Below are 24054 nucleotides of genomic sequence, written 5' to 3'. Positions count from 1 at the left end.
TCCCAAATTCCATGTTCCCCAATGCTAGTGGCTTCATAGAGTTGTATTCTATCAGAACAAAGAAGTCATCGATTAAGGCAATTTATAAATACATTGGTGGGTGCTTCACAAATGTGGTTACAACAAAACAAGAAACGCTATCTATAGGTCTCAGGTGCCATCTGATATGTCCTTAGGTTTTTTTTGGTTGGTGGAAGCTAGGGGTTTCCTAAGTCACTAGATTCCAAAAGGTTTGGTTTGGTTTGGTTTGGTTTGGTTTGGTTTGGTTTGGTTTGGTTTGGTTTGGTTTGGTTTGGTTTGGTTTTGCTTTGCTTTGCTTTGCTTTGCTTTGCTTTGCTTTGCTTTGTTTTGCTTTTTGGTTGTTGGTGGTGGTTTTTTTTTTTTTTTTTCTGTTTGTATGGTTGTTTTTTGTTTGTTTGCTTTGTTTTGTTTTGTTTTGTTTTGTTTTGTTTTGAGATAGGGTTTCTCTGTGTAACCTGAGCTGTCCTAGAGCTAATTCGACCACGCTGGCCTCACACTCAGAGATCCTGCCTCTGCCTCCCTAGTGCTGGGATTAAAGGTGTGCGCCACCACTGCCCAGCTCCAAGATGTTAGTTCTGACACAGAGGTGAGCCAGGGATGCATCTTCAGGGCAGTAAACTAGCCTGATCTAAGGTAACTGGTCTCTGGACCTGAGACAGGCTCAGCTTCTTCCCAGCGATTTCCGTTCACCCTTTGCCGGATGAGGGCATCAACCTGAAAGGAAGTCTCAGGCTTTCTTTGCCTCCTATAGGCAGCAAATCTCTTTCCACTCTTATTTTTGAGTAGTGCTTGGCCTGTGCTTTGTAATTGTGAAGGTGAGAATCCATTGCTTTCACTTACGTTATTAAGGCACGGTTTAAAACAAACATTATCTATGTTTAGTGTTTCTCATTCTTACTGTAGCTCACATCCAGAAAGCTGAGTGCGGTGGACTTGTGCCATCTCAGACAATGTTGAAGAGCTCCAGACCAGACATCTCACATTCTTGGTTCTGCCTCTCAACTCAGAGTTACCTTAAGCTCTTGATTTCCTTGTCTGTCCTGCTGACGTCACAAAAGAGAAGGTGAAAGGGATAACTTACATCGACAATCTTGTTCTGATCACAACATTGCATAAAGTAGAGATTCAGCGGGTGACTGGGGCTGTATCCCTGCTGGTAAAGTTTCTGCCTTGTATAAACCAAGCTCTAGGATTGATTCCTGTGTGGCAGCACATGCTTCAATTCCAGCACTCGGGAGCCGGGTGCAAAAGGGTCAGAAGTTCAAGGTCATGCTGAAGTCCAAAGTGAGTTGAGGGCAGCGAAGGAGGCAACGATGATAGTCTGCCTCAATCTAAAACAAATGAAAGGGTTAACAGTCTATCCTGTATCTGATGACAGAAACCTATACTCTCGAGAGGCTAAAGCATCATCACAAATCTGAGGCCAGACTAAACAACATAGCAAGATCATATCTCAAAACCAAAACCAAAACCAAACCAAACAACAACAACATAAAGAATCAACAGCTGAGTTATTGATGCCTAGACAAGAAGGATAAAGGAGTGTGTGTGTGTGTGTGTGTGTGTGTGTGTGTATTTCTGACTTAGGTGTGTGTCTGAGAAACAAGTTATTGGCCCTTGAATGTACTGTCTCAGTGGGTGATCTGGCAACAGCCTAAACAAACACAGACCGGCAAACCTCTTTAAACCTTGCTAGCTAGTTCTCTTTCAAGTATTCAAGCTGGCCAAGACCCAGCTAACATCCAATTTCCCTCCTATGGACAAACTCTGCCCAGAGCTTCAGCCAAAATTACATCAGCCATTACTTCCCTGAGGCTCTTGATGGGCTCCAAAAATACATCTGAAAGCCAAGAATGAGATCCTTAGAGAGGGTCAACCTCAGGGAAATAGCCCCAGGACGCTGAGGCTTCAGCCAAGTAGGAAAAGCGCCTTACCCAGGGTTGTCTCCACGTTCTCCCACAGGTCCACACCCTTTGCTCGCCCTGGCTGCTGTCATCAGCCTTGATGAATTCTCGTTGCTGCAGGGAAGAAGCTTGAAGGCCCTACCGGTCTCAGAGATGGAAATATGGATCAGTCTTAAGTGAGGATACATACAGCTTTATGTACAGGGAGCAAGTCACTACCGGGACACAGCAAGATGTAAATTTCAGAGCAAGCTCTCGTCCTACACAAGAGCCACATATCTCTTAACTGGTCAGCGACCTCTCCAGTTTCTGTGAGGTTTTGCTTGTTCTTGTTTCCATCTTAGTTTTTGAGATGTGTCACATAGCCCAGGCTGCCTCAATTCTATATGTATCCGAGGATGACCTTAAATTCCTCCTGATTATCTTACCACCATCTCCTAAATGCTGGGATTACAGGCTCAGACCACCATGGTCATCTATCTATCTATCTATCTATCTATCTATCTATCTATCTATCTATCTATCTATCTATTAGCTAGCTAGCTATCTGAGGCAGGATCTCACTATGTAGAACCTAGAATAGCCTAGAATTTTCTATGTAGACCAGGCTGGTTTCCAACTCACAGAGATCGATCCACTTGGCTCTGCTTCTTCAATGCTGGGACTGAAGGTGTGTGTGTCAACACACCTGGCTTCCCAGGGCTCCCTTAATGTTACAGGCTAAAGGCTTCCCAAGGCTCTTGCCTTGACCTTGGTATTCCTAAATATCTCAAGGCTCTTTACAGAGCAGCTCCAGCTCTGAGCTCATTCCATGAGAGAGAGGGCTTGACTCTTGACCCGGGTCATTTCTCTTTTAGCTTCATTCCTTCCTTGGGCTTACCTCGTTCCCCCTCTTCATTCTTAAAAAGACAGGCTGTGACCTACTTATATATTTCTTTTCTTTTATTGTCTAAAGATCCAATTATTAATTACAGGTCTGAACTCTCGTACAAAGCAAGTCAGTTGGAGAGCAATAGATTATATTGGGTTACTCTAAAAATATACAGTTGAGGAAAGTGAGCAGTTGGGAATAATTATAGGGCTTTTTTTTTAAGGGTAACTTTTTCTTTTTATGAAATAATAAATGCTCATTATAGAACTTGGCAAAAAAATATGAATAGCCTTAAAATCCTTTTATCTGGCATGGGTGATTGTGCATTGTCTATGGAAGCCAGATGCAGAAAAACATCACCTTGCCCCAGAACTCCCTCCTTCACACAGTGCCTGCAGGAGGAAAATACCCAGAGGAATAAAGAAAAGGAGACCCAGCTCCTTGCCATGAGGAGGGCCTTAGCCACAAGCCAAAGCCAGACTTCCAGTATGCTTGCTGGACCTAGAGGAGTGCCTATATTAAAAGTCATTGGGCTGGCAACTTTGAACTAAGGCTGGCTAATGAGGCCTTCCATACATAGTCCCAAAGGAATGCCAGCTCTTCCCATTGGATCCAACAAGAAGAGATCTCAGAATAAGGTCTGTTTGGGGGGCATTGTTCTAGACCTGACGGGCAAGATCCCTGGAGAAGAAAGGTACTTAAGTTAGCTTAGCCATGCCCTCCCAAGATAGCCACTTGTGACCCAGAATGTGCCTAGTGAAGATCCCCCTTGGCCTTCTTGGATAGCAGAGAGAGTGTGGTGGTGGTGGTGCTGCTGCTGCTGGTGCTGCTGTTGGTAGAGGTGGTGGTGGTAGTGCTGGTGCTGGTGCTGGTGCTGGTAGAGGTGGTAGTGGTGGTGGTGGTAGTGCTGGTGCTGGTGCTGATGGAGGTGGTAGTGGTGCTGGTGGTGGTAGAACAGAAAAGAGCCTTCACTTCTGCCCCTGAAGCTGCATTTTTCGAAATTCTTCTCTAAGGGAAAACCATCAAGTTCTTCTGAAAAGCTTTGCCGGTAGGAATGGTCAATGCACCATTGTTCACGTTGTCTGTGTTCGTTTCTTTTTCGTGCCTGTAATAAGATATGCCACCAAAGCAACTTATGGAAGAAAAGGTTTGTTTGGGCTTCTTATTCCAGAGAATTAAGAGTCCATCCTGGCGGGAAGATAGGGCAGAAGGCAGGCATGGTGGCAAGAATGGGAAACTGAGGATCATGTCGTCAGCCGCAAACATGAAGCAGAGAGAATGTACCAGAAGTGGAGCAACCTACTGTCCTGGCTAGTCTGATGTCAACTTGACACAAGCTAGTGTCACTGGAGAGGAGAGAGCTTTAGTTGAGAAAATGTCTCAAAAAGATTGGGCTATAGGCAAGCCTGTAATGTATTTCTTAATTAGTAGTTTGATGTGGGAGGGCCCAGATCATTGTGAGTGGTACCATCATTGGTCTTGTGGTCCTGAAGTCTATAAGAAAGTAGGCTGAGTAAGTCATGGGGAACCAGCCAGTAAGCAGCACCTTCCATGGCCTCTGCATCAGCTCCTGCCTCCAGGTTCCTTTTATGTTTGAGTTCCTGTCCTGACTGACTTTGTTGATGAACAGAGTGATATAGAAGTGTAAGCCAAAAAAACTCTTTCCTCCCCAACTTGCTTTTGGTCCTGGTGTTCATAACAGCAATAGTAATCCTGAGACAGCGATATACTATCAAAGCGTACCCCCAGTAATGATCTTCCATCAACGAAGCTCCTCTTCCCCATAATCACCTCAAATCAGCAGTGCCAACTGGGTACCCAGTGTTCAAATATCAGAGTCTGTCGGGGTCAATTCTCATTCAAGACACTCCAGTGTCTAAAAACAGAGCTGTGCGTCATGAGCTATGGTAACTAAATCAAGAGATTTGGGCGAACATATCCTGTGTATAAAAGGCAGGGTCCATTTATTGAGGCTACTTTTTTGATGCCAAGACAACTCTTCAAGGAAATCAGCTCACGGCTCAGTAAAATTTATTCCCATAAATCTCACATGATTGACCCATTTTCTTCCCCACAAGTTAAACAATAGGGGAGTGAAATGGCTGAATGAAGGGTAGAACAAAAGACAAGAATAACACAGTACCCTGCCGATAATCTGGTCCGGTACCCTCATTGCACAGATGATAAAACTGGGCCCTAATGATAGGAAGTGACTCACTTCTGATTAGGTCAGAACCAGAATCCTTTTTCTTTTATCCCCCGACCCACTACTGCCTCTGCTGTTCCTCCCAGTGAGTGCAGGCCCTTTGCATTCTGGGAGATATTGGATCAAGTCTTTCTTGTTGATGCAGTCTCTGATTAAAATCCACATTCAAATAACAATGCACAGTTTAACACGTAGGTCAACACTAAGTAAAATTCAAATGTCAGGTAAACAATAATATTTTCACATGCGTTACAGGCCTTGTGAACTCACATTTACTATTTTTTAAAAAAATTATTTATTTATTTTATGTATGTGCGTACACTGTAGCTGTACAGATGGTTGTGAGCCTTCATGTGGTTGTTGGAAATTGAATTTTTAGGACCTCCCCTCGCTCCGATCAATCCTGCTCGCTCCAGTCCGCCGTGTTCACTCAGGCCCAGAGATTTACTTATTATACACATGTACACTGTAGCTGACTTCAGACACACCAGAAGAGGGCGTCAGATCTCGTTACAGGTGGTTGTGAGCCACTATGTAGTTGCTGGGATTTGAACTCAGAACCTTTGGAAGAGCAGTAGTCAGTGGTCTTACCCACAGAACCATCTCGCCAGCCCACATTTACTATTTTTATGATCAGTGGTAGTAGTGATGCTTTTGATACAAGGGTTCACGATATAGCCCTCTGAAATTTGCCGTGTAGACCAGGATGACCTTGAACTCACAGAGGTCCACGTGCTTCTGCGTCTCAAATGCTGTGATCCAAAGTGTGCATCACCATGCCCAGCTTATTAGAGCACACACACACACACACACACACACACACTAAATTGGTTTGCTCACTTGAAACTCACTCTGAAAGTTGAAATTTGAGTATATTTTTTGTGAAGCAGTACATATTTTTACTTGCTAAACCTGGTAACCCTATATTAAAACCAAAACCAAAACCAAAAACAACCTCACAGATTGTCCTCCAAATATGAAACTCTTAACAATTTATTCCAATGCCCCAGTTTATTAAGATGAGAAAACTGACCAACAAAGAGAGTTGTGACTTGCCTAAGGTTATTTAACAGTTATTTAGTTTAAGAGTAAAGACTGGATGACTTCCAGGGCTTGCCCTTTGAGCACATCATTGCAGCTATGCCGCCCTGTAAGAAAATCCAACTTACTGAGCGCATTTCAGTGGTAGAGCCCTTGTCTAGCCTGTGCAACTTTGATCCTCAGCACTAGAGAGAAAAAAAATTCCAACTTCTGAGAAGTTTTCTATCCAGTCACTTTTCCTATCACCTCCCTCTTAGGGCACAGCTTTACAAAATGGGCTTCCTTGTTGTCAAAACAAAATCAGGCGGCAGAGGATTGTTGGAATATCTTTAGGTCAGACTCACAGAGCATTGGATCATGCAGACGGCTTTTTAGGACTCGGGTCAATGGGTACCACCTAGGTTAGCGATGCAGGGGTCTAGAGAGAACTTCCAAATGGCTAACAAGTTTCTGGATACTGCTCCAGAAACAACCTTGAGAACCACTGGTTTGGTTGATGCTAACATATCTATCCCCTGAGTCTCCTGACTAACCTAGGAAGACAAAGCCTTGTGCTTGATAGTTCAGCCAAAGGAAGCCTATGTCATTCTCTATGTCATCAAACACATTACTACTACTACTACTACTACTACTACTACTACTACTACTACCACCGCTACCACCACCACCACCACCACTACTAGGTGGGTATCTTAGGTATGTATGTACATGTTACATGTTCATATGTGCGTGTGTGCCTGTGGGTGTACACGTGTTTCTTTCTCAGTTACTCTTATCTTATTGCTTGAGATAGCGTTTCTTGCCGAAGCTGATATCAACTTGGCTAAACTGGCCAACCAGAAGGCCCCGGTGATCCACGTGTCTCCAGGACTGATATTACAGGCATATATTTCTTTTTTTAATTAGATATTTTCTTTATTTACATTTCAAATGCTATCCCAAAAGTTCCCTATACCCTTCCCCTGCCCTGCTCCCCTACCCACCCACTCCTGCTTCTTGGCCCTGGCTTTCCCCTGTACTGGGGCATATAAAGTTTGCAAGACCAAGGGCCTCTCTTCCCAGTGATGGCTGACTAGGGGCCAGCTTCTGCTACATATGCAGCTAGAGACACGAGCTCTGGGGGTACTGGTTAGTTCATATTGTTGTTCCACCTATAGGGTTGCAGACCCCTTCAGCTCCTTGGGTGCTTTCTCTAGCTTCTCCATTGGGGGCCCTGTGTTCCATCTTATAGATGACTGTGAGCATCCACTTCTGTATTTGCCAGGCACTGGCATAGCCTCATACGAGACAGGGTGTTGGGGGACCCAAACTCAGGTTCTCAAAAGCACTTTACTGACAGAGCCATCTCCCTATCCCTAGAAGTTTTGGAGGAACGAAGCCTTTCCAAACAGTTTGCTTTACTGAGACCAATGGGATTAGACTATGGCAATGAATAAGACAATAATGAGGCGTATTTAGCTAAGAAGGGAAAACGCAAACAGGAACAGAAAGCACATGAGCAATTGTGTGAGCAATCAGAAGCTAGGTTGCTCTTGGAATGTTCTGTGGCTATTTCATACCTTGTGTTTCTTCCCCTTCAATTCAACATAGCTGTCCAATTATGTGGCTAATTGCAGCTGAATGAGACATTTGTTGAGATTATTCAGGCCAGTACTTGAAGTTTTGAAGGCTTTGTTCACTCACATTGGTAGGAACCCGGCACCCTCTTTCAACCACGGAGCTGGGGGTGGGGGTACAGCCCCCTCCCATTGCTCCTTCCCTCTGTGAACTGCCAGGTCCCTGCCCACTGAAAAGCACCCTCACTTGGCTCCTGTAGGAAACCAAAGTCTTTAAGTCTATACGTGTTATTTCTTTTCCCCTCCCACTGGCCCTTTCCCATCTCTGAGCTCCAAGACTGAGAGGCGTTGCTGATGAGAGCGGCTCATACTTTGCATTCAGCGATGGATCTACAGCATGACTATTCATCTTATACCTAATAACAAAACCTAATTTTAAAATCACTGGGGAAAATATTTTTTTAAATCAGATTATATCTCTACACTGAGGCCTCTAAGAGTCCAAGGGAAAGAGCAGTTTTTTCTGAGAAGTTCAGGTGGTCATGGAATAATTCCACTAACAAAGCATAATCAGAAAATATATACGGGAGTAGATAAAGAGCAAGGGGTCGGGTGGGCAGAGAAAACCCCCCCCCCCATCATCCAGCAGCCGAGGTAACAGTCAGCCCTGCTCAATGCTTATGAGTCCCAGGAGCCCATTTCTAGCTTTCCTGAAGGCAGAGTTCCATATAGCTAGGAGCCTCGCACAAAGGGAAATGCTTCCATAAACGTAGCAGGCAGCCTAGCAGCCCTACCACAGTACCAGAACGGCATCTCATTTCACACAGTACAACCATAGCAAAAGCAGATTTCACCTTTCAGCTGGAAATTTGGGAGATGGAAGTTAGCATCTTCCATCTAGTGTGACTCTAGTATGGTCAGCAGCTGAGTGTAAGGTTCTGGTTTCCTCTCAGCCTCCTACTGGCCCGTGGTCCTTTGGAGAGGAAGTAAAGGCCAGGACAGGACAGGAATGAAGAATAGTGGTAGATTACAAATAAATGAAGCCATTGATGTGCAATCAAGGGGAGGCTGGATCGGTCCCAGACTTTCTTGCTGACGCATCTTAGCGCTTTCCTGGGGATGGAGAGACACTTGTCTTGGAAACAAATTGCTCATTATTTGAGAGACCACAGTTGACCAAATTGACCTGAAGGAATAAACTGTCCCAGAATAGAGAGGCTAAGGAACCCATCAAACATGTCCCTGAAAGGTACTTCCCAGGAATGTCCCCTGTGATTTGGACTCAGCTGCTCATAGGACTTACAAGTTATAACTTCCATTTCCAACTTGGGGGAACCTGTGGAGATTTCTGTTGCCAAAGTCTCCCATGAGTTCATTTTATTGTGTTTTTAAGAACATTGTTTTTTCAGCAGAAGAGAGTGGAACTGGAATTACAGACAGCTGTAAGCCAACGGTGGGTGCTGGGAATTGAACCTGGGTCCTCTGTAAGAGCAACAGGTGCTCTTAGCTGCTGAGCCATTTCTTTAGCTTCTCGGCATTATGCTATTTTTTGAGACAGAGATTTGCTATGTAGCCTAGGCTGTCTTGGGATTTATGATGTAGCCCAGGCTAGCCCGGAACTCTCTATCCTCTTGCTGCAGTCTTCCAAGTATAAGAGTACAAACCAATGCCGCCACGCTCAGCTTTCTCTCTTCTTCAAACTAGCAGACACATGCATAAGGAGTCTTGAGAATACAAACTCCTTTGGAGAAAGATAACTCAGCTACTCTAGGGGTCTTAATGCTTTGACCTTCTGGTCAGTTCTCTTCAAAGCATTTAAGGAGATCCAGTTCTCACAGTGAAGCAACCTCCCACACAAGCCCCAGGTCCTGCCCATCCCACTGCCTCAGTACGTTTACATGCTCTCAGGCTGAGCTCGAGACTCAAGCATAACACAAAAGCCATTTGTTCCTAAAACTCTTGAAGTAGTTTTCTAAACTCAAGGTGCCTTAATCTCCTCTGCTGTTGCTCTGATAAAAGGTTCTGACCAAAGCAGTGTGGGGAAGGGATGGCTTCTTTTGGCTCACAGTTCAAGGTACAGTCACCATGGTGGGCCCTTCACTGCAGCAGGAGCTTGAAGGAGCTGGTTGCTTTGCATTCACAATCTAGAAGCAGAGAGTGATGAATGGATGCTTGCTTGCTTGCTCGCTAGAACTCCATTCACTTTCCAGCCCTGGAAATGGGTGCCACCCACAGTACAAAGGTCTTCCCATGTCAATGTAATCAAGGTAACACAGGCATGTACAGAGAATCTTCTCCTTGGTGATTCTAGATTAACACTAACAGTCACATGACCATGCCTGTTTGTTAGACCAGCAATGATTGAACTCTGCTTGCTTCGCACACCTGTCTAGTTTCCATAGCTCCTCTTCTGGGCCTTGACCTATGATCTCTTGTGATCTCTCTGAGCCCCAATAGCTACTTTCCCCTTGTAACCAAGACCCTTGACTGATGGATTTCCTTGCTCCTCTAAGTGCCAACTGGATCTGGAATTTCTTGAGATAGACTCTCTTTTTGCTGATTAAGGAAGCAAATGGCACACATCTGGGAGGGGGAGCCCATGACAACAAACTTTGCAACTTCATGGAACTCTCTTGGGTAGTAATGAATACTTGAGAGCTTAGAGAATATCTCTACATAATCTTATTTGATCCTCAAGAATTACCCTACAAATTAGACGGCTGGATTATATCCACCTTTAAAATAAAGAAAGATGCTTGGGGAATTAAAACCAACAGCTCAGATCTGAATTAAGACTTCAAGCCTTCCAAGGGTATCCGTGGTTCACGGCGGCCTACTGTCTCACGTCAAGAAATGTTTTGATACAGAAAGAAGTACATGAGCTAAAGAAGCCAGTCTCTGTCTTTAGAATTGATGCAGAAGCAAAGAACGAATTTCTCCTCAGAGTAAAGTGCACTGAAGGGATTCGAGGGGCAGGAGGATGAGGGAGCACACGAGATTACAGATTAGCCTAAAACAGAGGAAACTGAGGGATGGCAGCAAGGGGGAGATGTGGTGAAGAAGACACTAGTGACCATGCTAGCTCTGAGACAGACGCCCTCCTAAGTGTTCTGTCTATGTGAGATGTTTGCACTCTGTAATCCTACAAGGCAGATACATAGGTAGATCAACGTGAGTGGGCGTGTTACTATCATCATCTATAAATCCAGAAACACACACACAGGCAAGGTAGAGAGCTTGCCTGAAGTCGTACTGCTTGACCAAACTTGCCAGGTCAGTAGAAGAGCCTGGATTTGAACCTCAGTAGCATGGTCCTGTCTTCTGTATGCTTACTTCCTAGCCCACTCTTGCTTTTCTAATGAACGAGTTAACACAAGAGAAGCCCTCTCAAGTAGACGGACACTGAGCTTCAGGTAAGTTACATAAGTCCATCTTGTTACTAAAGAGTACCAGTTGTTTCTGTTGTTGCTATGACAAATTATCTGAGAAAGTCAACTGAAAGGGTGACAGCTTTATTTTGGTGCAGTTTCAGAAGTTTAGGGGCATGGCTCTATTGCTGTTAGACAAGGTGGGGCCATCATGGCAGAAGCTGCTTTAAGTCATGACAGCTCAGAAGGAAGAGGCCAGGCATATGATATAGCTTTCAAAGTTCCATCTCCAGCGGAGTGTTTCTTCTTATCTTCTGCCTGTCCATCCAGCTATGGACTCACCAATAGATTAATCTATGGATGACGTTAGATTCTTCGTGACCTAACCACCTCTCAGGCACACACCATTTGGCAATGAAGTCTCTAAGCATGTGAGCCTTCTAGAAACCTCTTGAGATTCAAATCATAACACAGAAGAAGAGCAGTAAAGGACAGGCTGAGCAGGAGGAAGAGGAGAATGGCAGCTCCCATAGCCAAGCATCAGATGAAGCCAGTACAGGTAGAAGGAGCACCGGTTTTGATCCTGCTTTGTCTCGCAAGAGCTGAGTCACCTTGGATATAGCATCAGTACCATGCTGAGAAATGGATCAGTACCATGCTGAGAAGTGGATCAGTACCATGCTGAGAAGAGACCTGCATCAGAACTGGGATATTCTGTGGCTTCAGAGGGTAAGCAGATGGGCTTCTTCCCAATACCTGCATACACAAGAGAGCAACAGGCATCTCCCTGGGGAACGAAGGACAAGTCTGGGAAGTATAGAGCAAGAGCCCCCAGTAGGAGGCCTGAGAACAGTTAGTGGCCTATGGCTGCAAGAGAGCGCATGGCATGCACGTACACACACATGTGAGGCCAAGATGTGTCACAGGAAAAGCCTGCCTGAGTTCTAGGAACAGGCATAGGCCATTGGGTTATTCTATAGGAGTTCTGTCCCATAAGCAGGTAGTTTTGGCAATAAGATCCAAGACACCAAACACACAAACGAGGAAGAAGAGGCAGAGCGGAGCAGGTGGGGATCCAGGGAGTGACAGAAAATGAGGGAGACCAGAGGAAGTAGCGGGAAAGATGCAAGGATACAATAGTCTGCAGCCTGCTTTCAAGAGAATGGCCATTGGTCAAGAGCAGTGCTGTGCCTGGCCACAGACTATTGCTTCCTTGCATCTTTCCCACTACTTCCTCGAACCCCAAATGACTTCAAGAATCATAGAGAAGAGGAGCGTATGGGTGAGGATGATCCAGGCAGGCAGGCAGGCAGGCGGGCAGACAGGATCTGCTTGTGTTCTTGGAATTGAGGAACATATAAACAGATCCACCCTGGGGTTGGAGAGATGGCTCAGTGGTTAGGAGCTTGCACTGCTCTTCCAGGGGGATCCAAATTCAGCTCCCAGCACACACACACATTGGGTGGCTCACAACCACCTGTGGCTCCAGCCGTAGGGGTTCCATGCTTTATTGTGGTCATGGTGGGCACCTGTACATAAAGGGACACAGACAGACAGAAACCCAAGAAATTCCACCACTGCCTTGTCATGATGCCTAAAATACTAGAGGTAAAGTTTTTTGAAGGATAACAGCCAATGCCGGAGGTGTAGCTCAGCAGTAGAATGTTTGTCCAGCATGGGCATAAGATCCTGTCTTGATCAACCCCAAATACCAAACAGATAGAATTTTCCAAGTACTCCCCTAGAGTTGAACTGAGGTAGACTATAAACTTTTATCCAATCCCCATCCTGCCTACTGACGGCCTCAGCCTCCTCTGACTTGGATCAGACCCACAGTTGTATTGTCTGAGCTCCTGACTTATGGGAGTGCCTTTGACTCAGACCACTTCCTTGCCTTGGCCCTGTATGAGGCAGAGCTTCACTCATAACCAGCACTTGTACATAGTTAACACAGTTGCTAAATGTTAAGAGCTTGGCAGTTGCTGAACTGAACCAGTACACAGAAACTCTTTCTCTTAATACGACTTGACTTTCCTTCTATGCCTGCGTGCATGCGTGCGTGCATGCATGCATGCATATTTGTATACATGTGTGTGCACATACAGGAGTGTGGGTATGTGTACCCATGCATGACCATGTAGGAGCTAGAGGCTGACTTGAGGTGTCTTCTTCAATCACCCTCTACCCTACTCTTTGAACCAGCGCTGCTGACTAAACCTAGGGTTTACCAGTTGGCTGGTCTGGGTGGCCAGTGAGCTCCAAGGACTTCCTCTTTTCTCTCCCTGCATTGGGATTATAGATAGTCTCTATGGTGCCTAGCGTTTCCTCCCTTTATTGAACATGGATTATTGTCTCATATAATATATCCTGTTTATACTTTCCTCTTCCTTTAAGCCTCAGTTCCTCTCCATTTACCCTCCCACCCAGACCCACACCCTTTCTGTCTCTTATTTGAAAAGAACAGGCTTCTGAGAAATAATAGTAAGATATAACAAAGTAGCACTCAGGAGGCAAAGGCAGGCGAATCATCGCCAACCTGGTCAACAAAGTGAGTTCCAAGACAGTCAGAGATATACAGAGAAATCTCATCTCCACAAAGATCAAATATAAAGATTAAATAAAAACTATCACATCGAAGTTGGACATGACAAACAAACAGAAGGAGAAGAGCCCACAGGAAGAGGCCCTGGATTTTTATAGGGGTCCTGAAGATCTAGTTAGAACCCCATTCTTGCCACCTAGCCCTTCATCGATGATACCATCTCCCTAGCATGCAATATGATTTTAAACTTCATATTTAGGCACATGTACATGGGGCATATTGGTGCACAGAAAGCTGACTTTGAAGTTGCAACTTGATTCTAGGCTCAGCCCCGACACTGAGAAATTGGGAAGACCTTGCACCCTTCCTCTTATTTGATTCCCCCCATCAGTTGACTGGAAATACCCACCAGGCTTAGCTCCCACCTGTGCATCAGAGAGGATGGAATGCGATGAGTCCTCTTCAAGTCCCAGGGACACTACAGACGCGGGGCTGACATAGCAGAGCCTTCTCCTCATTGTTCCCTTTGGTGTTCTTGGCTGTTCTAACCTTGATCCAGCCGTTGGATTTTAATGCCTAAGACAAGATCATACTCCCTGCCCTGACCTTGAGAAAGGAAATCATTTTCAAAAAGCTCTTCAGGGAAATACTTAGTCTGTATGTGAATTGAGATCAGATCACGGAGCCCTTGATACTGATAATAAAATTAATAGGCTCATATCCAAAGGGAGCAGAGGTCTCACAATATTGACATCATCATCCAGCATGAGACCTGGCTGCATGGATCCTCTCAAGTGAGGCAAATGATTAACTCTGAAAGGGTCCAAAGTGCCGCTCTCAGCTAAACCACGTCTTCCTCGCTTTATGCATGCTCTGCTGATTCTTTTATTTCTTTGGACCGAAGTATGAGAACCTCATATTTATCACTGTTTAACTTTATTAAGTCTTATCCTTTGGGAAATATAGAAAAAAAAAAAAGGTCAACGTTCAAGGACAGCTAAATTTAGTGGTGCCGGTTTGAGGACAGAAGAGGATCATAGCAGAATTAGAGGACTATTATGAGCTTCTACGAGCTAAACCATTTTTTATAATCTAGCATAAAAAGTAACAAGGTCAGTTGGCATTTCCATACGTACTCCATTTAGGTAGATCATCTTTGCCACTTTTCCCTCCCATCTTCATGCCCCTACCCACCCTCTGCACCCTTCTACTCCACTAGTATTTTCCTTTCCATGTTCATATTGCATGTATGTGTTCTATTATCTTATCTACACTGCCACCAAACTATGACTTTAATTCTCTGAGCTGATATCAAACCCAACCTGTTTCTCATTTCTTAGATCACAGTAGCAAAATTACAGTTATGAAGTCATAACAAAATAATTGTATGGTTGGGGGTCACCACAACATGGGGAACTGTAATAAAGGGTTGCAGCATTAGGAAAGTTGAAATCTGCTGCTGTTACCTGTCATGTGGGTGCTGGGAACTGCAAGAGCAGCCAGTGCTCTAACGGCTGAGAAATCTCTTCAGCCCAAGATCTGACCAATTATCACATCTCATTGCAATGTTAGATGGTGACAAGTATCTATCACTTTCTTCATCCCCTCTTCACCCCTCTCTAATGATAGGAATTTCCAGAACTTAATGTTTCTCTGTCCCCTACCAGGGGTGGTGACTTGGATCACCTACACGCACTGAAGCACTGAAGTGTCTGCAAGATTGAGTTGGATGGGGTGGACGATCCACTCCCTGAATTCCATAGTGCTGGCAATGTGTGTGTTGTAAGAGGGCATGGAAGGGAGAGGCCAAGGCTTGTGTGAGGTTTCCTGTGATCTAAAGTATGCTCTCCTGGCTCTGGTCAGAGTTCCTTGGCGAGGGATGCTTCATGTTCCCATTGCCCCACCCTGCCTCTTTGATAAGGCCTCTTGGCCTCCTCTCTCTGGCAGGCTGTTCACTCCCTGATACTGGTGTGTCAACTGGTTACCATGGAGCTGTCTGTGAGACCCAGTTGTATTCCACAATTCTGAGTTCACAAATACATATTTACTGCTAGTCATATACATGGCATTGGGTGTGACACTGGGCTGTAGCACCGAACGAGACAGTATTTCCTCCAGTGGGACCTCCCATTTTAGTGGAGAAGTTTAGGCATTTAGTGAGTAATCACCAACTGTAAATGATGACAGTAATACATGCCCTAAAGAAGAGCTCCAGGCACAGGAAAGCATCCTTCAGAGAGCGATATCCCACCAGAGCTCTACAAGTAATTAGGATGGGCCAGGTGCAGATGGAGAGAAGGTAAGTGTCACTGCAAAAGATAAGGGCAGCAAAAGTGACAGATAGGATAAAAAAAGATACAAAAATCCTTTCTTCCAAACTTGGTGTGACCTTGTGGAGAAATGGGGGCAATGGGCAGGAACAAGGTCACCCTAGGCCTTGGAGACAAGATTGCTTGAGGAGTTTATTCTATGATCAAGGCCAAGTGGGTTATGAGCTTTAAATGGTATGGGTGTGTTTGTGTGTGTGTGTGTGTGTGTGTGTGTGTGTGTGTGAGAGAGAGAGAGAGAGAGAGAGAGAGAGAGAGAGAGAGAGAGAGAGAGAAAGAGAACTTCAGTTTGTATAGTGCCAGCTATTCAAGCAAGAGATGAGAAGACAGTTGGGATATTCAGTATCCACATAAAAAAGCCAGTGACATATTTAACCCTAGTGCCATGGAGACTAGAGATAGGAGAACCCAGAGCTCTCTGGATGGCAGTCTAGTTAATCAGTGAGCACCGTATCCACTGACTTTGTCTTAAAAGAGAAGTTGGAGATGGACCAAGGAAGACACCTAGTGTGTTCCTACGCACAAACACACGCTTTTCTTTTGTGAAATAATCAAGTTTTATAATATGAACAATTAGATTTCTATTTCAAAAATGTTAAATGGATAGAGATAGAATGTGTCTTAGTCAGGGTTTCTATTCCTGCACAAACATCATGACCAAGAAGCAAGTTGGGGAGGAAAGGGTTTAATCGGCTTACACTTCCATGCTGCTGTTCATCACCAAAGGAAGTCAGGACTGGAACTCAAGCAGGTCAGAAAGCAGGAGCTGATGCAGAGGCCATGGAGGGATGTTCTTTACTGGCTTGCCTCCCCTGGCTTGCTCAGCCTGCTCTCTTATAGAACCCAAGACTACCAGCCCAGAGATGGTCCCACCCACAAGGGGCCTTTCCCCCTTGATCACTAATTGAGAAAATGCCTTACAGTTGGTTCTCATGGAGGCATTTCCTCAACTGAAGCTCCTTTCTCTGTGATAACTCCAGCTGTGTCAAGTTGACACAAAACTAGCCAGTACAGAATGGAAATCGGATTGCAAAGGGGTAAGAGAGACACCAGGTGATACCAGTCTTGAGATCAACAGTGCTGGCACACAGTAAGGTGTTTGTGGTAAGATAGGAAGAGATTTCCTAGCCAATGAAGAGATCAGTTATCCAGAGGACAGAACTGTTTGACACAGCATGCAGAACTGCCCTTTGCTGATGTCCCAGAAGAAACCAAGTATGGAAGAAAATCGGAGTTGTGTTTGGGGACTGTTGCATTTGAGGGTTGTTGGAAACCACCATGTACCTTCTTGTGGCAATGCTTCAAGACCATGGCCAAAGCCACTCAGAAATGGGTCTCTGATCACAGACCAGATTATATAATGACTCTGCGATGCAGACTAATTGGAGAATGTGTCTAAAGGCAAAAGAGGGATGGCAAGTATGCAAAATAACTCTGTGAGGGCAAAGTCACAGAATACTTCTTTAAAATCCATTTGCTGAAATAGGCATGACATATACTGCAATACCATCCCTTGGGAGGCTGAGACAGGAGGATTGCTGCAAGTTCAAACCAGCCTGGGCTACCTAGTAAGACTTTCTCTCAAAAAAAAAAATCCATCTTTATAACATACTTTTAAAAGATAAATCATGTGAAAATAAAAGTCATCATATTCAAGTGTTTAGTAGGAGAGCTCCCAGGACCTACAAGATGTCCTGTCCTGTACTGTTCTTGTCCTGTCCAGTTCTAGAACACTCCCAGCACTTCTGAGAGAAACCATTTGCTCAATAGTCTTCACCCTTCCTATTTCTCCTACCCTCTCGCAATCACTTGCCGACCTTCTGTCTGTACGGAGCTATTGAGACTTTGTAAAAATGGAATCATGATGTATATCTTACTGGCATGTTTTCATGAGCAACGTTCATCCATGTTGTGATGTGTACTTACACTTCAGATTTAACAATCCCTTGTGAGTACAAAGCATGTTTCATATATTCAGTCAGGTATCGGGTTGTTTCCTATTTGACTGTTGTAATGGATGCTATTCTAAACCATGCACAGGCAAGTCCTTGAGTGCCTGTCTTCAATTCTCTTGGGATCATTACTAGGTGTGGAAGTGCTGGGTCGTATGGTTCATTCTGTGTTTGAATTTTTAATAACCGACAAGTCTTTTCCTATGGTGGATGACATCAGCTTACATTCTCGTTGGCAATGTGATTAGCATTTCTGTTTCTCCTCATCCCCCCTTCTGTGGTTTGGATGTGTCCACCAAAGTCTGTGCTCCTGTTGAGACAGTGTTGAGACCTTCAAGAGGTCTCAAGAGAAGTCCAGGAGACATGTGCCTACATGAGTCGATAGAGGCCAGTATGACCAGTGCGGGGTCCTGGTCAAGGGGAGTGTTTGCTCTTGTCTGCTATCACTCCTGGGACAGGATTTTACAATTCTCTCTTCTACCACTTTCATGACATCTTATCTATGCCTCTACCTAAAGTGACAGACTTTGAGGACCAGCAGTGCTTGGAATGGTTAGAGTGAAACACAGAAACAAAAAGGCTAAATGCTGTCATTCGTTTAAGGACAGGAAAGGTTCTGTGGGTGTGTCTAAGAAAAGGAACAGGAAATCATTGAGTAGAGGTGTGGGTGAGGTGGAGAAGGACACACACACACCCGCACGCATAGAGGATGAAGAAGGCTTGTGCATTGAGCCATCTAAGAGAATCTTCTGCAACCTTGCCAATAAGTGAGTTTGGATACATTTCATATCAGTAGTTAAGAATGGTGGCTTGCTTGGTCTAAAGTGCTTGAAAGTCACATGGACATGGTGTTCAGTGCAGATGAATAAATGTCCTCTGGAGGAGTCTCCTTCACTGTTGGAACAGGGGGTGGGGGTGGCTGTCTTCCCAGTTGTCATCCAGAAAGAACTCTGGTCAGCAGGAACTAGGCATCCCTCCAACCACTGGCACCAATGCTTTGCCCAACTGACCCCTGGAACTCTGCCCAGCCTCATGCTGTCATCTGACTCCTCCAGACAATTGCCAAGATGGGATAAAAAGCAAAGGCACTTCTTCTACTGCACTCATCTTGACTTTTGAGGGGTTGAGTAGAACCAGCTTGATGTCTGAGAATGATAAACCATCTGTGTTGTCACCTGAAGGTAAGCAGAGAGTCAAGGTCTATGCCAGACTCAAATGTACTCAACTCTCTTTGAACAATTGTCAATGGCACTTACATCACATCTCTCCATACTGAGAGTGCCTAGTTTCTTACTTGGAGCCCTGAGTAGGACTCACAGGAATAGGGGCAAGCACATTTGTTACTGCCTGCTTTCAACCTTCAATTGTTTTTTCTGGTCTGCTGGGTTTTCAAGGAAACCTTTTTAAGTCTCTCATTTCAACACCCCTCCGCCAGCTCCCTCAGGAAATACTGCTTAGGTATTTTGTCAATTATTTTGCACACGCTCCATCCCCAAGCTTCCTTGCACACTGCAGCCTCCTTGAACATTCCTGGTGCCCTGGACTCAGTAGCTACCGTGTTTGTGGGATGAGCAGAGCAGATACATTGATCCAAAGAGACACGAATGTGTTTTGCTCCACATAGGTGGATGCAGAGTAGCTTTACAGGATGCAATCAAGTCCTAACTCATTTCTCCAGCCCACATCCATAGTCTACTGGAGAAGTGAGACACCACCTCTGTCACCATGGCGTCCATTCCCTCCACTTGGCTATGAGTGCACCACTCCCCACCCCCATCATCCATCTCCCAACCATTCCATTTCTGGGCATTCTTCAGGGTCAGTGTCATCTTGGACCTCAACCATGAAACATCCCTGACCTTAGTTGTGAATCACCTCTCTCCTCTCTACTCCCAGTACCTTTTAAGGATATCCCTCCTCCGCCCCCAATCACTTGTCTCCCACAGGAGACAACATTGGAACAACATTCTGCTGTATCCAGTGTGTCAAGATATATTGAGCCCCGTGGGTATATGCTGAATGCATTCCCTCTGCTGCAGACATGGGAACCACCGTAGTGAGAGGGGAGGATCATTGTTACATATCAGTTTTGAGTCCAAGCAAGGCTTATCCACTATTTCTCCAACCATAAGACTTCCAACAGGCAAGAGTCATGGTAAACCAGCACCTGGTCACACTCACCCTTTCTCAGGGGCAACCAACCCAGCATGCTCAGGCGTTAGGAGCTCCAGCACCGTGACTTGTTTGTATAACATCTGGAAGATCCACCTTCTCTAGCTGCCACCTTCCACAGTGCAGCCCTCCCTGCTTCCATCTGGCTTCTCCTCTGAGAAGTGCTAAATATTAAGGTGCTGAACGGAGTGGCCCTGTGCTCTGAACAAACCCACCCTTTGCAGGTGATCCTTGCTGCCTCTATCAACATTAGTGTTTCATGCCATTTGAGAAGCCATTGCTACCACCAGTATTTTCAGAATGTCTAAACTATGTCCAGAAAGAGTCTCACTTAATACACCCATTTGCCCTTTGCTTTACACAGAAACCACCACTTACTCGCCTTTAGACCTGAAGCGGAAACTGTCAGGAGAAACCAAGTAATGGATTTCCATTCTAAATAGTGAACTGGAGGAGAGCCATTTGCTGAAATAATAGAATACTGGAATCCTTTGCTCAAAGATGCCATCCAGGGCTTTGTATCAAGAAAAGAATCAACTGGACCAAGGATCCATTTTATACAGGTTTCCCTGTCAAATAGTAAGAGGAACAACTACTGATACTCCTTAGAAAACCAGAAAATGTTCTAGAATTACTCAAAATAACCCAAGCTGAGGTGTTAAAGCCCGGAGGTATGAGGGAGGAAGCTGGATGGCCCAGGACATGGGCTGTGAGAGTTTTGGTGAACCCAGAGTCCCCACCCCACCCAGCTATGTCTGTAGTGCTGCCTCCTGCCTGTCTGTTGAGACCAGCCTCTTTTAGAGTCAAGGCTGCCATAGACCCGTCACCAGGCATCCATCACCTGACATTACCGTTCCTAGGCATCCGTCTATCCTGATGCACTGCGTGTGCTCTGAGTAGGTGGGAGCTAATTGCTCATCATTAGGCAAACTATACATCCTCAGGAGGAGGACCTGCTGATATCCCTCCTGTCAGCCGTGTGAAGGGGCTTCAGTCTGCAAGAGATGGTGGCACCTCCCACCAGCTAAATTAGTCCACATTCTTCTTTTAAAAAATGCCCAGGAGGAAACCAGGGCCCAGGAAAGAGAATAAGCCAAATATACAAACAAAAGAAAACAATATGCTTCCCACTAGACATCAAATTTTCTTCCAAGATTCTTATTCACTTGCTTTTTGTGTAGACTGCATTTTTAGAAATTAAAAACACTTGCCATTTTTTTTCAGGTTTATGAACCTCCAGTGCCCACTCCAAGTTACTGTTTCACCTGGTAACTCGCCGTGGAGCCCAGCCTGGCCTCAAACTCATCACAGTCCTCTTGCTTCAGCCTGAGAGCTGGGACACAGATGTGTTTGTCCCAGCATGCCTGGCTTCTGCAGCTGTTATTCTATTTGTTTTTCTTCACAACAAATGTCATTTAAAAATCACCATAATCATAAAAGTAATAAAGGCTAATTTTTAAGACAAAAGAAAACGTAAGATTTAGGAGGCTCCCTTACATATTGTGCATTTCTTTCTTAACTTTGCCTTGGCATATAAATAACATAGATCATGTGTCACAAGTCGATAATCATATTTTATAGCCTGTTTGTTTTTACGTGACCCCATTATAAACGTTCTTTCATGCCATTAAGAAAAATCCAAGTATCTTCTGGCAGTAACAAGATTCCATCATGAAGATTTCCCATAATTCATTCAAGAGTTTTGTCAATGCTTGAGAGTTTTATTGCTGCCACCATTGCGGAATTATATACATATTCACATATACATACACATACATATTCATATGCACATATACATATTCATATATGCAATTTTCCTATATGTCCCTAAATCTTTGTCAGTATCTCTAATTATTTCTGCTGAGTAGATTCCTAGATATCTAATACCTGGGCACAGAGTCTGAGAACCATGCTCCCACAATGGACTGCTGCACATCACGTGTTCTCTCAAGACTTCTTGAAGGAGCAGCAGATGCTGGAGGATCCTGTGCTCCTCTGTCTACACTGCCTCCCCTTTGCCTCCCGAGCCTCCATGGAATGGTTCTTCTGCAGGAAAATAGAACTGGAGAACATTGTATGTGAAATAAATGATGGACACGCATGAGACATATGCTCTCCTCATGTGTGGACTTTAGGGAGTAGAGGATAGAATGTAAGTGGAAACTGTTAGGGGAGAGGAAGGGGCGGGGTGGGTGAGAGAGGGTACAAAGGTATATATGAGCAAAGTAGATGATACATATGGATGGCATATCATAATGAAACCTGTTATCTTGTACAATTAATATGGGCCAATTAAAAAATTAAAATCAAGGAAAATGGCACTCATATTAAACCTCTTACTTGAAAAAGTCATGAAACTCTCACAGCTTCATCTTGAGTGTGAGTATACGTGAGTGTGTATATAAGTAAATGTGTGTGTGTGTGTGTGTGTGTGTGAGTGAGTGTGTGTGAGGATACGTGCATATGTGTAAGTGTGTATATATGTGTGGGTGTTTATGTATGTGTGATGTGTGAGTGTATGTGAGTGGGTGTGGGTGTGCATGCTACAGTGCACACGTGGAGGCCGAAATGTGTGTCTGTGGTTCTTTCTTACCAACGTGGATTCTGGGTATCAGCTCAGTTCACCCAGTTTCCACCTGGAAGAAAATGGCTCTGCACTGGTGGCAGCTTGTGACTATAGATCCGTTCCTTTGCCCTCCTCCCATGTGACTTGCTCCCTGAAAGCACGAGTCACATCCTGCCTGCCACATTGGGATGCCAGTTCAAATTCTGCATCCACAGCGCTGGTCCAGCTACTGTTGTCTCAAGTGAAGCTTACCCAGAAAGATGCTACATAAACTAGAGACCTTAATACCTGTTGTGTGACATCAGCACTGAGCATCTCTGAGACACCTTGGAGGGTGCCAAAAATAGAGGGGATCTCAATGTCTTGGTTTTGGTTGCTCCAAGGCAACGCTAAAAAATCTGCCTATTCCTACTTTCTCAGGGAGGTCAGTGCCAGGAAGCAGGAGCCGGCAACAAGGGACCAGGATGCAGAAGGAAGGAAAACAAGGAGGCAAGCACATTAAGGATCCCAGCACTGGGCGTGGTGATGCATGACTTTAATCCCAGCACTCGGGAGGCAGAGGCAGGCAGATTTCTGAGTTTGAGGCTAGCCTGGTCTACAAAGTGAGTTCCAGGACAGCCAGGGCTATAGGGATCCCAGCTTTGGATCCATTGCTAGTTCCATCTCTCTTCCTACTAGACCTTTTTCTGTGTGGCCACAGGAGTGGTTGCCTCTCAGGCTGGACTGCTCTTGAGAGAATATGGTAAAAATTTGTCTGAGGGTTCCCAGAACCTAAAGCTTCAACAAGTGTGCCTTCACTGCCTTGCATACCTGGTCCCTTCTGCACATGCACAGGAGGGTCATGGATCTCGCAGCATGTCACACTTGTGGGGGCAGCAGGTGGGTCTGGAGCAGGTGGTTAAAGAGGGTGAGGTGCTATGGAAACATCTGAGGTGGCCAGCCAGAACGAGGCAAGGCCACAGAAGCTGAGGGAGGCACAAGATGTGTCAAGGAAGCAGGAGAGCGCAAGCAAAAAGAGGAAAACTTTCGCCACAAAGAACTCCCTTACCCCGTGTTGTACAGCCAGTTAGTGCAGAGTGCTGTCCAGACTGAATCTCCTCTCCCACTCAGCTCTCACCGAACCTCAGTTCTGTCTGTCTTCCACCTCAGGACCCAAGACACCACCCTCAAAGGCTTGACCCTTGCCAGTGGTATTCCCTAAGTGTCCTTAGCATCCACTTCATCCCCGATAGTGTGCACGTTCTCATCGGAAGGCAACAAAGACGAAGAAGGAGACGGTGATGAATTTGTTAGTCAGGTTCTCCTGGACCCGAGGAAGGCTGTTCTTTGGATCGAAGGCTGTTACCGTCAGCCACGCCTGCCAAGAACAGATGGAGGCTGGTTTCAGTTCCACCAGGATTCACCCGGAGCTCTTTCTCAGCTAGTAGGATGCAGAGGACAACGCTAAACCAACACGGATGCAGCAAAGCCTCCACGGGTGCTTTTATCTGCATATCTTCTTCTTCTTCAGTACTCCAGTCGCCTCATA

General features: G+C 45.2%; 1 long non-coding RNA gene across 2 annotated transcripts; it reads right to left on the bottom strand.

Moving 5' to 3' along the window:
• Positions 1-441: 441 nt before the first annotated feature.
• Gm32801 lies at positions 442-14190 on the bottom strand. 2 transcript variants are annotated; one of them, XR_386339.2, is made up of 3 exons: positions 13919-14190; positions 1956-2063; positions 442-1352 (listed from the first exon to the last, which is right to left on the bottom strand). It is a non-coding gene; the product is annotated as a predicted gene, 32801 (long non-coding RNA). The 2 variants fall into 2 exon arrangements; XR_001782478.1 differs by having other exon boundaries at positions 13935-14190.
• Positions 14191-24054: the final 9864 nt, after the last annotated feature.

This window comes from Mus musculus, chromosome 18 (genome assembly GCF_000001635.26).
Source record: "Mus musculus strain C57BL/6J chromosome 18, GRCm38.p6 C57BL/6J".
Classification (NCBI taxonomy): domain Eukaryota; kingdom Metazoa; phylum Chordata; class Mammalia; order Rodentia; family Muridae; genus Mus; species Mus musculus.
The sequence above is the reverse complement of the archived record's forward strand: the minus strand, read 5'-3'. Positions and strand labels throughout refer to the sequence as shown.